Source organism: Bos mutus, chromosome 7 (assembly GCF_027580195.1).
Source record: "Bos mutus isolate GX-2022 chromosome 7, NWIPB_WYAK_1.1, whole genome shotgun sequence".
Classification (NCBI taxonomy): Eukaryota; Metazoa; Chordata; class Mammalia; order Artiodactyla; family Bovidae; genus Bos; species Bos mutus.
Genome location: NC_091623.1, coordinates 50,989,152 through 51,008,500, shown reverse-complemented (window position 1 = coordinate 51,008,500; position 19,349 = coordinate 50,989,152). Strand labels below are relative to the sequence as shown.

The window sequence follows — 19,349 nt, the reverse complement described above, 5'->3', positions numbered from 1 at the left end:
TGGTTCAATTCCTGCGGCAGGAAGATCCCCGGAGAATGGGTAGGCTACCCACTCCAATATTCTTGTGCTTCCCTGGTGGCTCAGATGGTAAAGAATCTACCTGCAATGTGGGAGATCTGGGTTCGATCCCTGGGTTGGGAAGATCCCCTAGAGAAAAGAACAGCTACCCACTCCAGTGAAATATAAAAAAGACTTTTTCTTTGTAAAATGGAAATGAGATGAGTGATAATAAATGCTGTGGGCTTCCTTTATAGCTCAGCTAGTAAAGAATCTGCCTGCAATGAGGGAGACCTGGGTTTGATCCCTGGGTTGGGAATAAGCTCTTGAAGAAGGAAATAGCTACCCACTCCAGTATTCTAGCCTGGAGAATTCCATGAACTGTATAGTTCATGGCGTCACAAAGTCAGACACGACTGAGTGACTTTCACTTTCAATTGTTTCTGAAATATATAGACTTATCTCCATTGTGTTTGCATGCATTTATATGTCCATCACGTGTTTGCATGTGTGTGTGTCTTGGATAATATGTGAAAATTGGAGTGTGAGTGATATGTATATTTTTTAGACCTAAAGAATATGACATATTGTTCACATGAAGTTCAGTTTTTCACATGTTGTTATTTGTAAGATGGAACCTCAAATACTTTTGAAATAAAGCAACAAGAATCTTCAAACTGATGTTTATACTTGGCTGTTGTTGTTATTTAGTCACTAAGTCATGTTTGGAACTTTAGTGACCCCCTGGACTGTAGCCCACCAGGCTCCTCTGTCCATGGAATGCTGTACAGTTCAATACCATCTGATTGATACCATCTGATCATGGTCAACATGAAGAATAACAGAATACAGCCCAGTTATTTAAACTGTGCCATTTTGAAATAGTGTTTATATAGCAAATGAAAGCTGAAGCAGTATGAATAGAATATAAGCAGAGGGGGGAAAATGTTTTGTTGATTATTAATTATTCCTGTTACATAATTTTATTAAATCTTTTTAATGTTTTGTGTTATTATGTAATGCTATGTATTATTATGTAATATAGATAGATGTTAGATTTATAGATGAAATGAAGAAAATATTTGCAAAACATTTTTGCAACAATTTGTAGCTAGACTATACAAAAATATTTATAAATAATAAAAACACAACCCAATTAAAAATAGAGACATGATTGAACAGATACCTCACCAACAGATACATAAATGGTAATTAATGATATAATAAATAATAATTATGAAAATAATAGTAAACAGCAAAAACATAAGTTATAGAAATATATTTTGCAGTTATACCTGTCTTTTTATGTCCAGGCTTCAAGTGAGTGTTCTCTGTGGTGCTTCTCAATGTCACGTCAGTTGACCAGCCATTGAAGACACAAGTTATATGCTCAGTAGCTCATTGTGTTTCTGAGATACCAGAGAAGGATGTTCCATACTTTCAGTAATATTTTCACACATAAAAATAAAAGATAGGGGGGAAAACAAATACTTTGCTTGCAATTAACCTTTAGTCTGTAAGATGCCACTTACTTAGAAAAAGTTTTCAAATTAATTTGGATTAGATTGGGTATAGAAGGTTCTTGACTTGTTATTGGACATCACTTAAGAAAGGTATTTGATTTTGTATTATCGCTTTCTTAGCACCCCTGCCTCACAACATCTTGTTGCACTTTATGTATTTTAATTGATTAAAGAAATATATGTATTTAAGATCTATCAAGTGTTTAAAATGATTCAGGCATGATTCTCAGCATTTAGTCAAACATGCAACAGTCATTGATGTAGGTACTATACTCTCCTAATTTTACAGGTCAGACAATTGAGACAGAAAAAATAAGTAACTTGATCAAAGTGCAATTGACTAGTTGGGTACAAGAGATAGCAAAGGAACGAAAGGAATCTGGCTTCCTCTCTAATCCAGTAATTTCGTAAATGCAATCTTGTTAATGAGATATTCTACACATGAAAACACACACAGACACAATCTCTGAGGTTCTTACTATATCTTTTAAGACAACCTATTACAATCTGTTCTAGCATTAAGTCCCAGCTCCTAATGGTTGGAAGTGACAGACTTTATTTTCTTGGGCTCCAAAATCACTGCAGATGGTGACTACAGCCATGAAATTAAAAGACACTTGCTCCATGGAAGAAAAGGTATGACAAACATAGACAGCATATTAAAAAGCAGAGACATTACTTTAGCAACAAAGGTCCATTGAGTCAAAGCTATAGTTTTTCAAGTAGTCATGTATGGATGTGAAAGATGGACCATAAAGAAAGCTGAGTGCCAAAGAATTGATGCTTTTGAACTGTCATGTTGGAGAAGACTCTTGAGAACCCTTTGGCCTGTAAGAAGATCAAACCAGTCAATAATAAAGGAATATTCATTGGCAGGGCTGATTTTGAAGCTGAAGCTCCAATAATTTGGTCACCTTACATGAAGAAATGACTCATTGGAAAAGACCCCATAGCTGGTAAAGATTGAAGGCAGGAGAAGGAGATGACAGAGGATGAGATGCTTGGATGGCATCATCAACTCTATGGACATGAGTTTGAACAAGCTCTGGGAGTTGGTGATGGACAGGAAGGCCTGGCATGCTGCAGTCCATGGGGTTGCAAAGAGTCAGACACAACTGAGTGACTGAACTGAACCGAATAGTTGGAAAGTTATCCAACTATTAGTTTGAAGCAATTTTGAAACTTTCAAATGTTTCCTTTATATGGGGGCTATGAAATGTGTTTGGCTCTGTGAAAACAAGTGTTTGGGAGGAGGAACTAAGATGGCAGAGGAGTAGGACGGGGAAAACACTTTCTCCCCCACAAATTCATCAAAAGAACATTTAAACGCTGAGTAAATTCCACAAAACAACTTCTGAATGCTGGCAGAGGACATCAGGCACCCAGAAAAGCAACCCAAGTCTTCAGAAGGAGAGAGAAGAAATACAGCTCCACTCACCAGAACACCGACACAAGCTTCCCTAACCAAGAAACCTTGACAAGCCACCTGTACAAACCCACACAGAGTGAAGAAATGCCACAATAAAGAGAACTACACAAACTGCCAGAATACAGAAAGGACACCCTAAACTCAGCAATTTAAACAAGATGAAGAGACAGAGGAATACCCAGCAGATAAAGGAACAGGATAAATGCCCACCAAACCAAACAAAAGAGGAAGAGATAGGGAATCTACCTGATAAAGAATTCCGAATAATGATAGTGAAATTAATCCAAAATCTTGAAATCAAAATGGAATCACAGATAAATAGCCTGGAGACAAAGATTGAGAAGATGCAAGAAAGGTTTAACAAGGACCTAGAAGAAATAAAAAAGAGTCAATATATAATGAATAATGCAATAAATGAAATTAAAAACACTCTGGAGGCAACAAATAGTAGAATAACAGAGGCAGAAGATAGGATTAGTGTATTAGAAGGTAGAATGGTAGAAATAAATGAATCAGAGAGGATAAAAGAAAAACGAATTAAAAGAAATGAGGATAATCTCAGAGACCTCCAGGACAATATTAAACGCTACAACATTCGAATCATAGGGGTCCCAGAAGAAGAAGACAAAAAGAAAGACCATGAGAAAATACTTGAAGAGATAATAGTTGAAAACTTCCCTAAAATGGGGAAGGAAATAATCACCCAAGTCCAAGAAAGCCAGAGAGTCCCAAACAGGATAAACCCAAGGCGAAACACCCCAAGACACATATTAATCAAATTAACAAAGATCAAACACAAAGAACAAATATTAAAAGCAGCAAGGGAAAAACAACAAATAACACACAAGGGAATTCCCATAAGGATAACAGCTGATCTTTCAACACAAACTCTTCAAGCCAGGAGGGAATGGCAAGACATACTTACAGTGATGAAAGAAAATAACCTACAGCCCAGATTATTGTACCCAGCAAGGATCTCATTCAAATATGAAGGAGAAATCAAAAGCTTCACAGACAACCAAAAGCTGAGAGAATTCAGCACCACCAAACCAGCTCTCCAACAAATACTAAAGGATATTCTCTAGACAGGAAACACAAAAACGGTGTATAAACTCAAGCCCAAAACAATAAAGTAAATGGCAATGGGATCATACTTATCAGTAATTACCTTAAACGTAAATGGGTTGAATGCCCTAACCAAAAGACAAAGACTGGCTGAATGGATACAAAAACAAGACCCCTACATATGTTGTCTACAAGAGACCCACCTCAAAACAGGGGACACATACAGACTGAAAGTGAAGGGCTGGAAAAAGATTTTCCATGCAAATAGGGACCAAAAGAAAGCAGGAGTAGCAATACTTATATCAGATAAAATAGACTTTAAAACAAAGGCTGTGAAAAGAGATAAAGATGGTCACTACATAATGATCAAAGGATCAATCCAAGAAGAAGACATAACAATTATAAATATATGTGCACCCAACACGGGAGCACCACAATATGTAAGGCAAATGCTAACAAGTATGAAAGGAGAAATTAACAATAACACAATAATAGTGGGAGACTTTAATACCCCACTCACACCTATGGATAGATCAACTAAACAGAAAATTAACAAGGAAACACAAACTTTAAATGATACAATAGACCAGTTAGACCTAATTGATGTCTATAGGACATTTCATCCCAAAACAATGAATTTCACCTTTTTCTCAAGCGCACACGGAACCTTCTCCAGGATAGATCACATCCTGGGCCATAAATCTAGCCTTGGTAAATTCAAAAAAATAGAAATCATTCCAAGCATCTTTTCTGACCACAATGCAGTAAGATTAGATCTCAATTACAGGAGAAAAACTATTAAAAATTCCAACATATGGAGGCTGAACAACACGCTGCTGAATAACCAACAAATCACAGAAGAAATCAAAAAAGAAATAAAAATTTGCATAGAAACTAATGAAAATGAAAACACAACAACCCAAAACCTATGGGACACTGTAAAAGTAGTCCTAAGGGGAAACTTCATAGCAATACAGGCATACCTCAAGAAACAAGAAAAAAGTCAAATAAATAACCCAACCCTACACCTAAAGCAACTAGAAAAGGAAGAAATGAAGAACCCCAGGGTTAGTAGAAGGAAAGAAATCTTAAAAATTAGGGCAGAAATACATGCAAAAGAAATAAAAGAGATCATAGCAAAAATCAACAAAGCCAAAAGCTGGTTCTTTGAAAGGATAAATAAAATTGACAAACCATTAACCAGACTTATCAAGAAACAAAGGGAGAAAAATCAAATCAATAAAATTAGAAATGAAAATGGAGAGATCACAACAGACAACACAGAAATACAAAGGATCATAAGAGACTACTATCAACAATTATATGCCAATAAAATGGACAACGTGGAAGAAATGGACAAATTCTTAGAAAAGTACAACTTTCCAAAACTCGACCAGGAAGAAATAGAAAATCTTAACAGACCCATCACAAGCACAGAAATTGAAACTGTAATCAAAAATCTTCCAGCAAACAAAAGTCCAGGTCCAGACAGCTTCAAAGCTGAATTCTACCAAAAGTTTAGAGAAGAGCTAACACCTATCCTGCTCAAACTCTTCCAGAAAATTGCAGAGGAAGGTAAACTTCCAAACTCATTCTATGAGGCCACCATCACCCTAATACCAAAACCTGACAAAGACCCCACAAAAAAAGAAAACTACAGGCCAATATCCCTGATGAACATAGATGCAAAAATCCTTAACAAAATTCTAGCAATCAGAATCCAACAACACATTAAAAAGATCATACCACCATGACCAAGTGGGCTTTATCCCAGGGATGCAAGGATTCTTCAATATCCACAAATCAATCAATGTAATACACCACATCAACAATTGAAAAATAAAAACCATATGATTATCTCAATAGATGCAGAGAAAGCCTTTGATAAAATTCAACACCCATTTATGATAAGAACTCTCCAGAAAGCAGGAATAGAAGGAACATACCTCAACATAATAAAAGCTATATATGACAAACCCACAGCAAAGATTATCCTCAATGGTGAAAAATTGAAAGCATTTCCTCTAAAGTCAGGAACAAGACAAGGGTGCCCACTTTCACCATTACTATTCAACATAGTTTTGGAAGTTTTGGCCACAGCAATCAGAGCAGAAAAAGAAATAAAAGGAATCCAAATTGGAAAAGAAGAAGTAAAACTCTCACTATTTGCAGATGACATGATCCTCTACATAGAAAACCCTAAAGATTCCACCAGAAAATTACTAGAAATAATCAATGACTATAGTAAAGTTGCAGGATATAAAATCAACACACAGAAATCCCTTGCATTCCTATACACTAATAATGAGAAAACAGAAAGAGAAATTAAGGAAACAATTCCATTCACCATTGCAATGGAAAGAATAAAATACTTAGGAATATATCTACCTAAAGAAACTAAAGACCTATATATAGAAAACTATAAAACACTGGTGAAAGAAATCAAAGAGGACACTAATAGATGGAGAAATATACCATGTTCATGGATTCGAAGAATCAATATAGTGAAAATGAGTATACTACCCAAAGCAATTTATAGATTCAATGCAATCCCTATCAAGCTACCAACGGTATTCTTCATAGAGCTAGAAAAAATCATTTCACAATTTGTATAGAAATACAAAAAACCTCGAATAGCTAAAGCTATCTTGAGAAAGAAGAATGGAACTGGAGGAATCAACCTACCTGACTTCAGGCTCTATTACAAAGCCACAGTTATCAAGACAGTATGGTACTGGCACAAAGACAGAAAGATTGATCAATGGAACAAAATAGAAAGCCCAGAGATAAATCCACACACCTATGGACACCTTATCTTTGACAAAGGAGGCAAGAATATACAATGGATTAAAGACAATCTCTTTAACAAGTGGTGCTGAGAAAACTGGTCAACCACTTGTAAAAGAATGAAACTAGAGCAGTTTCTAACACCATACACAAAAATAAACTCAAAATGGATTAAAGATCTCAACGTAAGACCAGAAACTATAAAACTCCCAGAGGAGAACATAGGCAAAACACTCTCCGACTTACATCACAGCAGGATCCTCTATGACCCATCTCCCAGAATATTGGAAATAAAAGCAAAAATAAACAAATGGGACCTAATTAAACTTAAAAGCTTCTGCACAACAAAGGAAACTATTAGCAAGGTGAAAAGGCAGCCTTCAGAATGGGAGAAAATAATGGCAAATGAAGCAACTGACAAATAACTAATCTCAAAAATATACAAGCATCTCCTACAGCTCAACTCCAGAAAAATAAATGACCCAATCAAAAAATGGGCCAAAGAACTAAATAGACATTTCTCCAAAGAAGACATACAGATGGCTAACAAACACATGAAAAGATGCTCAACATCACTCATTATCAGAGAAATGCAAATCAAAACCACAATGAGGTACCATTTCACGCGAGTCAGAATGGCTGCAATCCAAAAGTCTACAAGCAATAAATGCTGGAGAGGGTGTGGAGAAAAGGGAACCCTCTTATACTGTTGGTGGGAATGCAAACTAGTACAGCCACTATGGAGAACAGTGTGGAGATTCCTTTAAAAACTGGAAATAGAACTGCCTTATGACCCAGCAATCCCACTGCTGGGCATACACACTGAGGAAACCAGAAGGGAAAGAGACACGTGTACCCCAATGTTCATCACAGCCCTGTTTATAATAGCCAAGACATGGAAGCAACCTAGATGCCCATCAGCAGATGAATGGATAAGAAAGCTGTGGTACATATACACAATGGAGTATTACTCAGCCATTAAAAAGAATACACTTGAATCAGTTCTAATGAGGTGGATGAAACTGGAACCTATTATACAGAGTGAAGTAAGCCAGAAAGAAAAACACCAATACAGTGTACTAACGCATATATATGGAATTTAGAAAGATGGTAACGATAACCCTGTATACGAGACAGCAAAAGAGACACTGATGTATAGAACAGTCTTATGGACTCTGTGGGAGAGGGTGGGAAGATTTGGGAGAATGGCATTGAAACATGTAAAATATCATGTATGAAACGAGATGCCAGTCCAGGTTCAATGCACGATACTGGATGCTTGGGGCTGGTGCACTGGGACGACCCAGAGGGAGGGTATGGGGAGGGAGGAGGGAGGAGGGTTCAGGATGGGGAACACATGTATACCTGTGGTGGATTCATTTTGATATTTGGCAAAACTAATACAATTATGTAAAGTTTAAAAATAAAATAAAATTAATTAAAAAAAAAAAGAAAGGTGGTAACAAAAACCCTGTGTACGAGACAGCAAAAGAGACACTGATGTATAGATCAGTCTTATGGACTCTGTGGGAGAGGGAGAGGGTGGGGAGATTTAGGAGAATGGCATTGAAACATGTATAATATCATGTATGAAATGAGTCGCCAGTCCAGGATTGATGCGATACTGGATGCTTGGGGCTGGTGCACTGGGACGACCCAGAGGGAGGGTATGGGGGGGAGGAGGAGGAGGAGGGTTCAGGATGGGGAACACAGGTATACCTGTGGCGGATTCATTTCGATATTTGGCAAAACTAATACAATATTGTAAAGTTTAAAAATAAAATAAAATTTAAAAATAAAAAATAAAAAAACAAGTGTTTGATAAAATGTTTGTGTGAGAAGTTGTGTATGTGCTGGCAAGGTTGTGGCAGGTTCTTAGCTACAGTTTGTCCCAGGCACTGCAGGGATAAAGCATCCACCTGTAAATGCAGGATAAGCAAGAGATACAGGTTCCATCCCTGGGTGGGGAAGATTCCCTGGAGGAGGAAATAGCAATCCACTCCAGTATTCTTGTCTGGATAATTTCAAGGACAAAAGAGCCTGACAGGTTATAGTCCATAGGGTTGCAAAGAGTTGGACATGACCGAGCATACACACATACAAGCTGGAGTTTGTAATCAGGGATTTAGATGAATCCTGGAACCTTATATCTCAGGAGGGATTTATCTTTGGTTTTAAGACATTTTTAGCAGCGTCTTTTACGTCTTTGTTTCTCAAACTATAAATCAAAGGATTCAGCATTGGGATGATGATGGTGTAGAACACTGAGATGATTTTATTAGTGTTTGGAGAATACAGGTAGCTGGGTCGTGAGTAAATGAAGAGCAGAGTTCCCTGGTAGGTGGCCACGGATGTCAGGTGAGAAGCACAGGTAGAGAAGGTCTTCTTCCTCCTGCTGGAAGAATGGATCTTTAAGACTGAGAGCAGACTGTAAAAGTAGGAGATGATGAAAACGATGAAGAAGATAATTTCCACTGAGCTGCCCTATGGGGAGAGAAGCCACTCATTAAGTGACGTGTCTGTGCACAATAACTTAAGGTCACAGAAAAAATGATTAATGACATTTTTATCAGAGTATTTCAGAGTAAACGCAAAGGATGTGTGCACCAGGGAACTCATATTGCCTCCAAAGTATGACAAGATGATCAACCATATGCAGATGCCCCAAGACATCACAACCGTGTACAGTAAAGGGATATGGCAACATAGCGGTCACACGCCATGGCAGCCAAGATAAAGGATTCGGTATCTGCGAAAGTACAAAAGAAATAAAACTACAGGGCACAGCTGTGATAGGAAATTGACTTGTTCTGAGAGAGGAAGTTGACAAGTATTTTGGGAATGATGACTGAAGAATAGCAAAGGTCTACAAAGGATAGATTACTAAGGAAAAAATGCATGGGCATTTGAAGATGCAGATCAACCCTGATTAACATCATCAATCCAACGTTCCCCATTAAAATCATAGAGTACAAAGTCGGAAACAGGAGATACTGGACAATGTGCAGTTCAGGGCAAGTTGGAAACCCTAACAGAATAAATTCAGTCACCAAGGTATAGTTTCCATCTTAAAAGTCATATTCTGTGCTGTTTTCTTCTTATGAGAATTCTAACATCCTAAGATGCTATGTTGATAGAGAAAAAAATTAGATATAATTATAAGGTTATTTTGTTGTTTCAACAAACAAACAAGCAATCAAGAGTCCCAGACCAAATATCCTTCCAAATATAAATCCTGAGAAACATATTTCAGAATTTAGTAGCTTTATCTCATGGTTGATAGTTTTATTTTGTTTGATTAATAGCTAGTTCTTCCACTGGACAGACATGTGCAGATAACATCTCATATTTCTTACTTTTTAATTCTCAAGTATAGACCTATAGCTACTACAGAGAAGTAAATGAATAATGAAGTAATAAATGAAATGATGATAAGAGAGAAAATATATCTGTTATTAAAAGTATGTTAACTTGAGTACATCTTGCAATGATAACTCTAGAACAATGTACTCCTTCTGTCCAGTATTTAATAAATAGCAGTGTGTTGTACTCTTGATTGTGATTAGAATGATGCAATGAAATATACTTCAGCTATTTAAAAAAAATAAAAGCAAAAGTGATTAGTGAAATTAAAGCAAATGTCAGTAAACATCAGCTGAGAGCATGTTTTAGAAAGTGACAAGTTTAAGGCAAATCCTTAAATCCTGTCAAGATACTAAGTTAAGGAGATTAAAGTAATTAACTGCTTTTCTCTTTGGCATTCTTTATCTTCTTGGCTTCTAGTAAGCACAGCATAAATATAAGATGACTGAGTAAAGTGGGCAAAAAAATTAGTATTAACTTCTCATTTTTAAAAATTACTCTATATAGCCTCCTCACTAATTATATATGTGAGCAAACACAAATAGCTACATTTAATTTTTATCCTAGTATAATTCAGGATGTTGAGTCTAAGAATTTTGTCAACTTCTGTTTCTGTAATCTCAGAAATTTTCTGGAAGCAAGGATAATTTGAACATGACTTTGAAATATAAGACTTTTTATTGTAGCCTTGAAGGATGACTTGGAAATCTATAAAACAAGCAAGTGAAACCTCCAATGAGCTTTGTTACTACTGCCACAGTTGGCTAGAACAAATGGTTGGGGTCATTCTCTCACTTATATAAAATTATTGAGACAGTACAGAGCTAAGAACTTCATTGTTGTAATATCATCTAATCACTAAAAGTATGCTATAACATAGGCACAGAAAAGTCTAAGAGAATTAGAAGGGTTAGGATACTGTCTTATGTTATTACCTCAAAGAGTGTGAATGAGATGCAGTATCTTGTTAGGATAGTAGTTAATTTATTCTTATTTTGCCTGTTTTCAACGTAATCAGAGTGTTCAGAAATGATATGACCTAAATTTAGAGTTAATAAGCATTTGGTTAGAATCTCATATTAGCCATGTGGACTGTATGACCTTGCACAATTATGTGTGTGTATGTGTGTATATGTGTGTGTGTGTATATATATATATATATATATATATATAGAGAGAGAGAGAGAGAGAGAGAGAGAGAATCTGTTATACTTAATACATATACTATATGTATATTATTATATATAACATATATATTTAAAATTTTACTATAATAATGACAACAGTATTTCACGTGGTTTCTCTGCCAGGTTAAATGAGGAAAACTATCTATCTATACTTTCTTGCTGTTTTACTTTAGATAGATTGGCAAATAATAGGTAAAGAGTGAAGATTAGTTTCAATTACTCCACTGCTCTCTGCTCAGCAGTAAAGAATCCATTTGCCAAAGCAGGAGATGTGGGTTCAATCCCTGATCTGGGAAGATCTTCTAGAGAAGAAAATGGGAACCCACTCCAGTATCCTTGCCTGGAGAATTTCATGGACAGAGAGGCCTGATGGGCTACAGTTCCATGGGGTCACAAAGAGTCGGACACAGCTTAACGACTAAACAACAACAGAAACAACCCCACTGCTCTCACTTATCCTTAGCTAATAATTAGAACTATGTCACTAGATTTTTTAAAATAATAGTTATCATTTATATAATGATTGTGATGTGAAATGCAATATTCTAAACACTTTACATATAATTTATTTACTTGTCATACAAAAGTATACTAACAAAGTTTCACAGCAGTTGCTGTCACTGTAGTATTTCTCTTACAGTTGAGGGAGCTAAAGCACAGAGAGCTGGAGAGCTAAGACGTGATGAAAATAGGATTGGAGCCCAGGCTCCTGCCTCCAAAACTTCAAGACAGATGGGCTGTGTAAGCTAGATTCTCATTATTGATTCCGTATGTTACATGGGGACATTGAAGCTTAATGTTCCAAGTCAGTCCGCAAGTAGTTGACAGGTATAATTCAAATTCAGATATGTGTGAAGTCAAAGCTCACAACGACAACCATGAAGGTGGTTAGAGAATTAACAGTGTGGCCTCCATGAGACAGGCTCTGGTGCAGACTTGCTGAAGGCAGCGCAGAATGACTCAAGTTATTTCCTGAAAACACAGTCCATTACTCTCGGGGACTCACAGCGAGCATCCCGTCCAATAGACTAAGAAGGGTTTCCCTGGTGGCTCAACCCTTAAAGAATCTGCCTACAATGCAGGAGAATGCCTACGATTCAGGAGACCTGGGTTTGATCCCTGGTCAGGAACATTCCCTGGTGAAAGAAATGGCAGTCCATTCTAGTATTCCTACCTGGGAAATCCAATGGACAGAGGAGCTTGGCAGGGCCTCAGTTGCAAAGAGTGGAACACGACTTAGTAACTAAATCAACTCTACCACCACCACCACCATCCACGTAGAGAAACGTGAGTGAGGAGAGAAGCACGAAGGGAAAAGTCAGAGATGAGAGTGAATCTTGGATTCTTGCTTTTCAATGGGAATGACCAAAAAGATTCAATCAAACTGAAGTGATTTGCTAAATTTTTCATAAATATATAGCAAAATAATGTTAGAATAGAAAATAAATTAATTGAAACTATCATGTTTCAGTTTATTTCTGTTAACAAAAAAGAAAATATTTTAAAAAGGTAAGTGTCTCAGATACCTGTAGAAGCTACAGAAGAATGGCACAGGTAGATTTATTTGTGGATAATATGCTAATACATATGATTTTGTAACTATTTTGACACATGTCAGTGATCTCAGATCCATAAAAGTCTTTTTTTGCATCAATAAAGCCAATCTGGTAAACACATAAGCTACTTACAAAGGAGGAGACATTTTCCTATTACCTAGATAAATAATTTCACCAATAGAACCAAGGACTTTTATATACATTCGCAGGTAGTTAGGGACCTAATAACCGAAGGTTCCAAACATGTTCATTTCCAAGAGATTCCTAGGGAATAATTAGTAGGTTATTGTGAATTATTATTTTGAAACAACTTCATAATTATAATAGCAATTCTGTTAGCATTAGTTTGAAGAGGCAATTTTTACTCTCAGTAATATTGTGGTGGTTTTTTCCTGACACTTGAAATCCCACTAGAGTCCTATACTCTGATACTGTAAAGGTTCTTTTAAATAGTTCATATATTTTAAAATGTAGCTCTCATTTAAATTATTTCAAAACCACATGGAAGTTCCTAAAAATGTTACTTGATACCCTCAGCACTGAAATGTAATATATTTTGTTGCACTGAAGGGTGAGACCAGCGGAGGCTACTATAGAACCTGTTATCATAGGTGCTTTCTGAGAAGATGAAAGGACTTTATTTTTTAAAATTATCTATCTACCTGTCTGTTTACTTTTGGCTGTGCAGGGTCTTCCTTGCTGTGCCTGGGCTTTCTCTAGTTGCAGAGAGTGGGGGTACTTTCTGTTGCAGACCATGGGCTCTAGAATTTGGGCTCTAATATTGGCTCAGAGGATAAAGCATCTGCCTGCAATGCAGGAGACCCAGGTTCGATCCCTGGGTTGGGAAGATCCCCTGGAGAAGGAAATGGCAACCCACTCCAGTATTCTTGCCTGGAGAATCCCATGTACAGTGGAGCCCGGCAGGTACAGTCCATGGGGTTGCAAAGAGTCAGACACGACTGAGCAAACAAGTTTAAGTTTTTTATCACAGGCTCAACAGTTGGGGTGCATGGCTTAGATGCCCTTTGGCTTGTGGTTATCTCCCTGGACCAGGGATTGATCCCATGTCCTCTGCAGGGGCAGGTAGACTCTTAACCACTGGACCACCAGGAAAGTCCCAGAAGGACTTTAAAATAAGAGTCTTATGCCTGAGAGCATCAAAAGAAGATAAAACCATCCCAGTTAGCAAATACAGTTTTCCATTTTCAACTTGATTGTTCTTATGTGCGTTTTGTATGACAGTTTCACTGCTGCTGCTACTGCTAAATCGCTTCAGTCATGTCTGACTCTGTGCAACCCCATAGACGGTAGCCCACCAGGCTCCCCCGTACCTGGGATTCTCCAGGCAAGAACACTGGAGTGGGTTGCCATTTCCTTCTCCAGTGCATGAAAGTGAAAAGTGAAAATGAAGTCGCTCAGTCATGTCCGACCCTCAGCGACCCCATGGACTGCAGCCCACCAGGCTCCTCCATCCATGGGAGTTTCCAGGCAAGAGTACTGGAGTGGTTGCCATTTCCTTCTCTGGACAGTTTCACTAAACAATGATATTTCAGCTGCTCTCAGAAACAATTGCAGAACTTTTGGTAATTACACAGTACTAGAGTACCCAAACTGGAAATTTGCATGGCTACAAACACAGAGCTGTCTTCCCTTCACAGCATTTGCCAAATTTTAAATTGCTTGGAGTGGGGGGTTAAAGATATGTCAAAAACCTCTGAAATACAAGAGTAGACAATTCTATATTACTTTCGTGCTGAAGAGACTCCAAGAAAGCTTAAGTACTTATGTGAAAGTCTTAGGTCATTATGTCCTAGTAAGAGGGGTGAACTGGAGACACAGTGCATGTTGCCAAAACCAAAAGAATCAGTTTTCTATTGAATGGAGCTTGTCACTCTTAATTGCATCAGAAAAATAGTTGAAGCTTCATTGATTTGAGAAATTCTGTAGAACATCTTTGTAGTCTGTATGGCATGTAATAAACAAATTACTAAGCATGATAACAGGAAAGATTTTATGCCCATACAAGAGGGAAAATGCCAAAAGCAAATACACATTGAACCAAAATTGGAGTTGGCAAGCAAGAGTTTAAAAATAATTCTAAAAACATCCTAAAGAAAACTGTCCAAAAAAAAATTGAAAATGACAAAAGTTGGGAGACATTCCACAAATGATTGGAAACCTTAGAAAATAAAATAGAACTGAAAAATACATCTAAATTAACAACTTATTGAGTGGATTTATTGATACATTGAATTTTGAAAAGCAAAGAATTGGATGAAAAGTGACAAGGTCAAAAGGGTTTGTATGAAGTATCTTTGGTTTGAAACTTGCAAATAATGTGGTAAAGGGGGTCATCAAGAAAATATATGCTACTTCCACTCAAATACTTAAATGCTTACCATAAATAAGCCTTAAGAAAACAGACTTTCCTAGCAAATGCACATTGGCATTGCTTGAGAGGAATGAACTTAAAAAATGTTTTCCATATACCCAAGAAGCTAGAATTCTTGCATCTTTCAGACAATAGATGGCACCAGAGACAGCTATATAATCTAGCTCAGTTCAGTTCAGTTCAGTTGCTCAGTCGTTTCCAATTCTTTGCGATCCCATGAATTGCAGCATTCCAGGCCTCCCTGTCCATCACCAACTCCCAGAGTTCACTCAAACTCACATCTATCGAGTCAGTGATGCCATCGAGCCATGTCATCCTCTGTCGTCCCTTTCTCCTCCTGCCCACAATCCCTCCTAGCATCAGAGTATTTTCCAGTGAGTCAACTCTTCACATGAGGTGGCCAAAGCATTGGAGTTTCAGCTTTAGCGTCATTCCTTCCAAAGAAATCCCAGGGCTGATCTCCTTCAGAATGGACTGGTTGGATCTCCTTGCAGTCCAAGGGACTCTCAAGAGTCTTCTCCAACACCACAGTTCAAAAGCATCGATTTTTCAGCACTCAGCTTTCTTCACAGTCCAACTCTCACATGCATACATGATCACTGGAAAAACCATAGCCTTGACTAGACAGACCTTTGTTGGCAAAGTAATGTCTCTGCTTTTGAATATGCTATCTAGGTTGGTCATAACTTTCCTTCCAAGGAGTAAGCATCTTTTAATTCCATGGCTGCCATCACCATCTGCAGTAATTCTGGAGCCCCCCCCAAAAAAAGTCTGACACTGTTTCCACTGTTTACCCATCTATTTCCCATAAAGTGATGGGACCGGATGCCATGATCTTCGTGTTCTGAATGTTGAGCTTTAAGCCAACTTTTTCACTCTCCACTTTCACTTTCATCAAGAGGCTTTTTAGATCCTCTTCACTTTCTGCCATAAGGGTGGTGTCATCTGCATATCTGAGGTTATTGATATTTCTCCCAGCAATCTTGATTCCAGCTTGTGCTCCTTCCAGCCCAGCATTTCTCATGATGTACTCTGCATATAAGTTAAATAAGCAGGGTGACAATATACAGCCTTGACGTACTCCTTTTCCTATTTGGAACCAGTCTGCTGTTTCATGTCCAGTTCTAACTGTTGCTTCCTGGCCTGCATATAGGTTTCTCAAGAGGCAGGTCAGGTTGTCTGGCATTCCCATCTCTTGAAGAATCTTCCACAGTTTATTGTGATTCACACAGTCGAAGGTTTTGGCATACTCAATAAAGCAGAAATAGATGTTTTTCTGGAACGCTCTTGCTTTTTCGATGAGCCAGCAGATGTTGGCAATTTGATCTCTGGTTCCTCTGCCTTTTCTAAAACCAGCTTGAACATCTGGAAGTTCACAGTTCATGTATTCCTGAAGCCTGGCTTGGAGAATTTTGAGCATTACTTTACTAGCGTGTGAGATGAGTGCAATCTAGTTAGTATGCCTCTAAGTCAGTCTGAAAAAGTAAACTTTCAGTATTCTTAAAGATTTTTGTGTAATTAAGATTTCCAATTATGTTAGTACTCTGTTTCTCACCATGTATATATGGGTTTTTTTAAGAAATTTAAATTTTCTTTTAAAAATTCTCCCATTACTCAGTAAATTTGTAACACTCCTCTCTGTGCAGGAAACTGTGACTTTCAGATTCCAGTAAACCATCATCAAACAAAAATTCCTGATTCTTCTCATCCTTGGTATCAATATCCAGATATTCTTGTTGTTTAGTCTCTAAGTCACGTCTGACTCTTTGCAACCCCATGGACTGTAACCCACCAGGCTCTTCTTTCCATAGAATTTCATAGGCAAGAATACCGGAGTGGGTTGCCATTTCCTCCTCCAGGGGATCTTGCTGACCGAGTGATCAAACCTGGGTCTCCTGCACTGTAGGTGGATTCTTTATCACTGAACCACTGGGGAAGCCCTGATATCCCAATAAGTTGAATTAATTTTATGGCAGGTCAGTAAAATACAATTGAATTAAAGTTGAATTCATGTTCTAGAATAAGCATCAAATTATTGTTTATAATCTCACATATAGGGCTCTTCATGGGAGGCTGTGAGACAAGTATATCTCAATACCCACCAGTCATAATTTCAAATATTTATATAGAGGTCTTAACCAGCTTCAAGCATGTATACCGTTCAGATGGTCTGAACAAGTTGCTCTCTCAAGACTGTTTGTGTGGTCTTTGAAAATATTTCTCACTGAAGGAATGATGTGAGGAGTACACAGGTCCAGTTTGCCAGTCAACCAGATGTCACCTTCTCCAGATGACCTCCTCCCATGGTCCTAAATGAATCTGTCAAACGAATCTCTTTGTGTGCATAAGTCCTAAGTTGCTTCAGTCGTGTCCGACTCTTTGTGACCCTCTGGACTGCAGCTCACCAGACTCCTCTGTGGAGTGGATTGCCATACTCTCCCCCAGGGTATCTTCCTGACCCAGGGACTGAACCTGCAGCTCAACAGGCAGACTCTTTACCACTGAGCCATTGGGGAAGCCTGAATCCGTTTATACACAATGTCATATCCATATTTCCAGAAGGAGTTGAATGCAGTTAATATCTTGAAAAAATTGTATGAGATGGCCAAGCTACTGAGATACCCTATGAGTAGTCAAGTAAAGTATCTTGTGTCCCTTTAGAGGTGAAAGCAAACTTCCTCTGAGAGGCATTCGAAATAGGCACTGAACAGAATATATTAGCTAAATCTATAGCTGCAAAATACTTGATACTTGCTAATGAATGAAGTCAGTAATTTCATTGTTATTGCCTATGGAGCCTTCATAGCTGGGGCTACAGCGTTAAGGTTGTGATCATATGGTGTCATTCATTATTTCCATTTTATGGACCAGCCTAACTGGGTTGTAAAATGGAGAAGTGTTGGGAGCTAATCCCAACGCCCCCTCCCCACCTCCTCCATGCACCTCCCCGCACCCCACCCCCTTCCTGAATCAACTTGATCTGGAGAAAGGGGATGGATGAAGGTGGAAGACAAGGCAAGAACACAAACCAAGGGCCCCAGGGCATTGTGCGGCTCCTTGGTGCCGGGTAGGGGGATGGAGTCCTTCGTCTCTGTTCCCTGCAGCTTGTACCCCGGGACTGGGAACATGCTGCCTCTGGGCCAGCCTGTACTCTCTGAGCCCAGACGGCCTGACCAGAGGCAAAGCAAAAGTCCTCCTGCCTTCCTGGGGAGGCCAGGGCTGCTGGGGCCCCAATCATCTCCAACTACAGGAAGGTCCAGCTTACGGCCATTCTCTCCCAGGTGAACCCCAGCCTGAACCTGGGGCTGTGCAAGGCCAGCCCCCAGGAAGGGGCATTCAGGGAGCCTGCGGACAGACAGGTTTGCACAGGCTCACCAGGCCTCACTCTTTACACAGCCCAACCAGCCGCAAGCTGCCAGTGTCAGCCCAAAGAGTCTGCTCCCCAAGAACGGACTGCAGCAGTCTGGGCAGGCACAGAAGGATGGGGAAGACGAGAAAAGGAAGGTGCTTTCTGGCCCTCAGTTCAGATCAGTTCAGTTCAGTCACTCAGTCGTGTCCAACTCTTTGTGACCCCATGAATTGCAACACGCCAGGCCTCCCTGCCCATCACCAACTCCCAGCTGAATTCCAGAAAAATAAACGACCCAATCAAAAAGTGGGCCAAAGAACTAAACAGACATTTCTCCAAAGAAGACATACAGATGGCTAACAAACACATGAAAAGATGCTCAACATCACTCATTATCAGAGAAATGCAAATCAAAACCACAATGAGGTACCATTTCACGCCAGTCAGAATGGCTGCTATCCAAAAGTCTACAAGCAATAAATGCTGGAGAGGGTGTGGAGAAAAGGGAACTCTCTTACACTGTTGGTGGGAATGCAAACTAGTACAGCCACTATGGAGAACAGTGTGGAGATTCCTTTAAAAACTGGAAATAGAACTGCTTTATGACCCAGCAATCCCACTGCTGGGCATACACACTGAGGAAATCAGAAGGGAAAGAGACATGTGTGCCCCAATATTCATCGCAGCACTGTTTATAATAG

General features: G+C 38.7%; 1 pseudogene; it reads right to left on the bottom strand.

Moving 5' to 3' along the window:
- Window positions 1–8,952: 8,952 nt before the first annotated feature.
- Window positions 8,953–18,427, bottom strand: LOC106701078 (olfactory receptor 5I1-like; annotated as a pseudogene).
- Window positions 18,428–19,349: the final 922 nt, after the last annotated feature.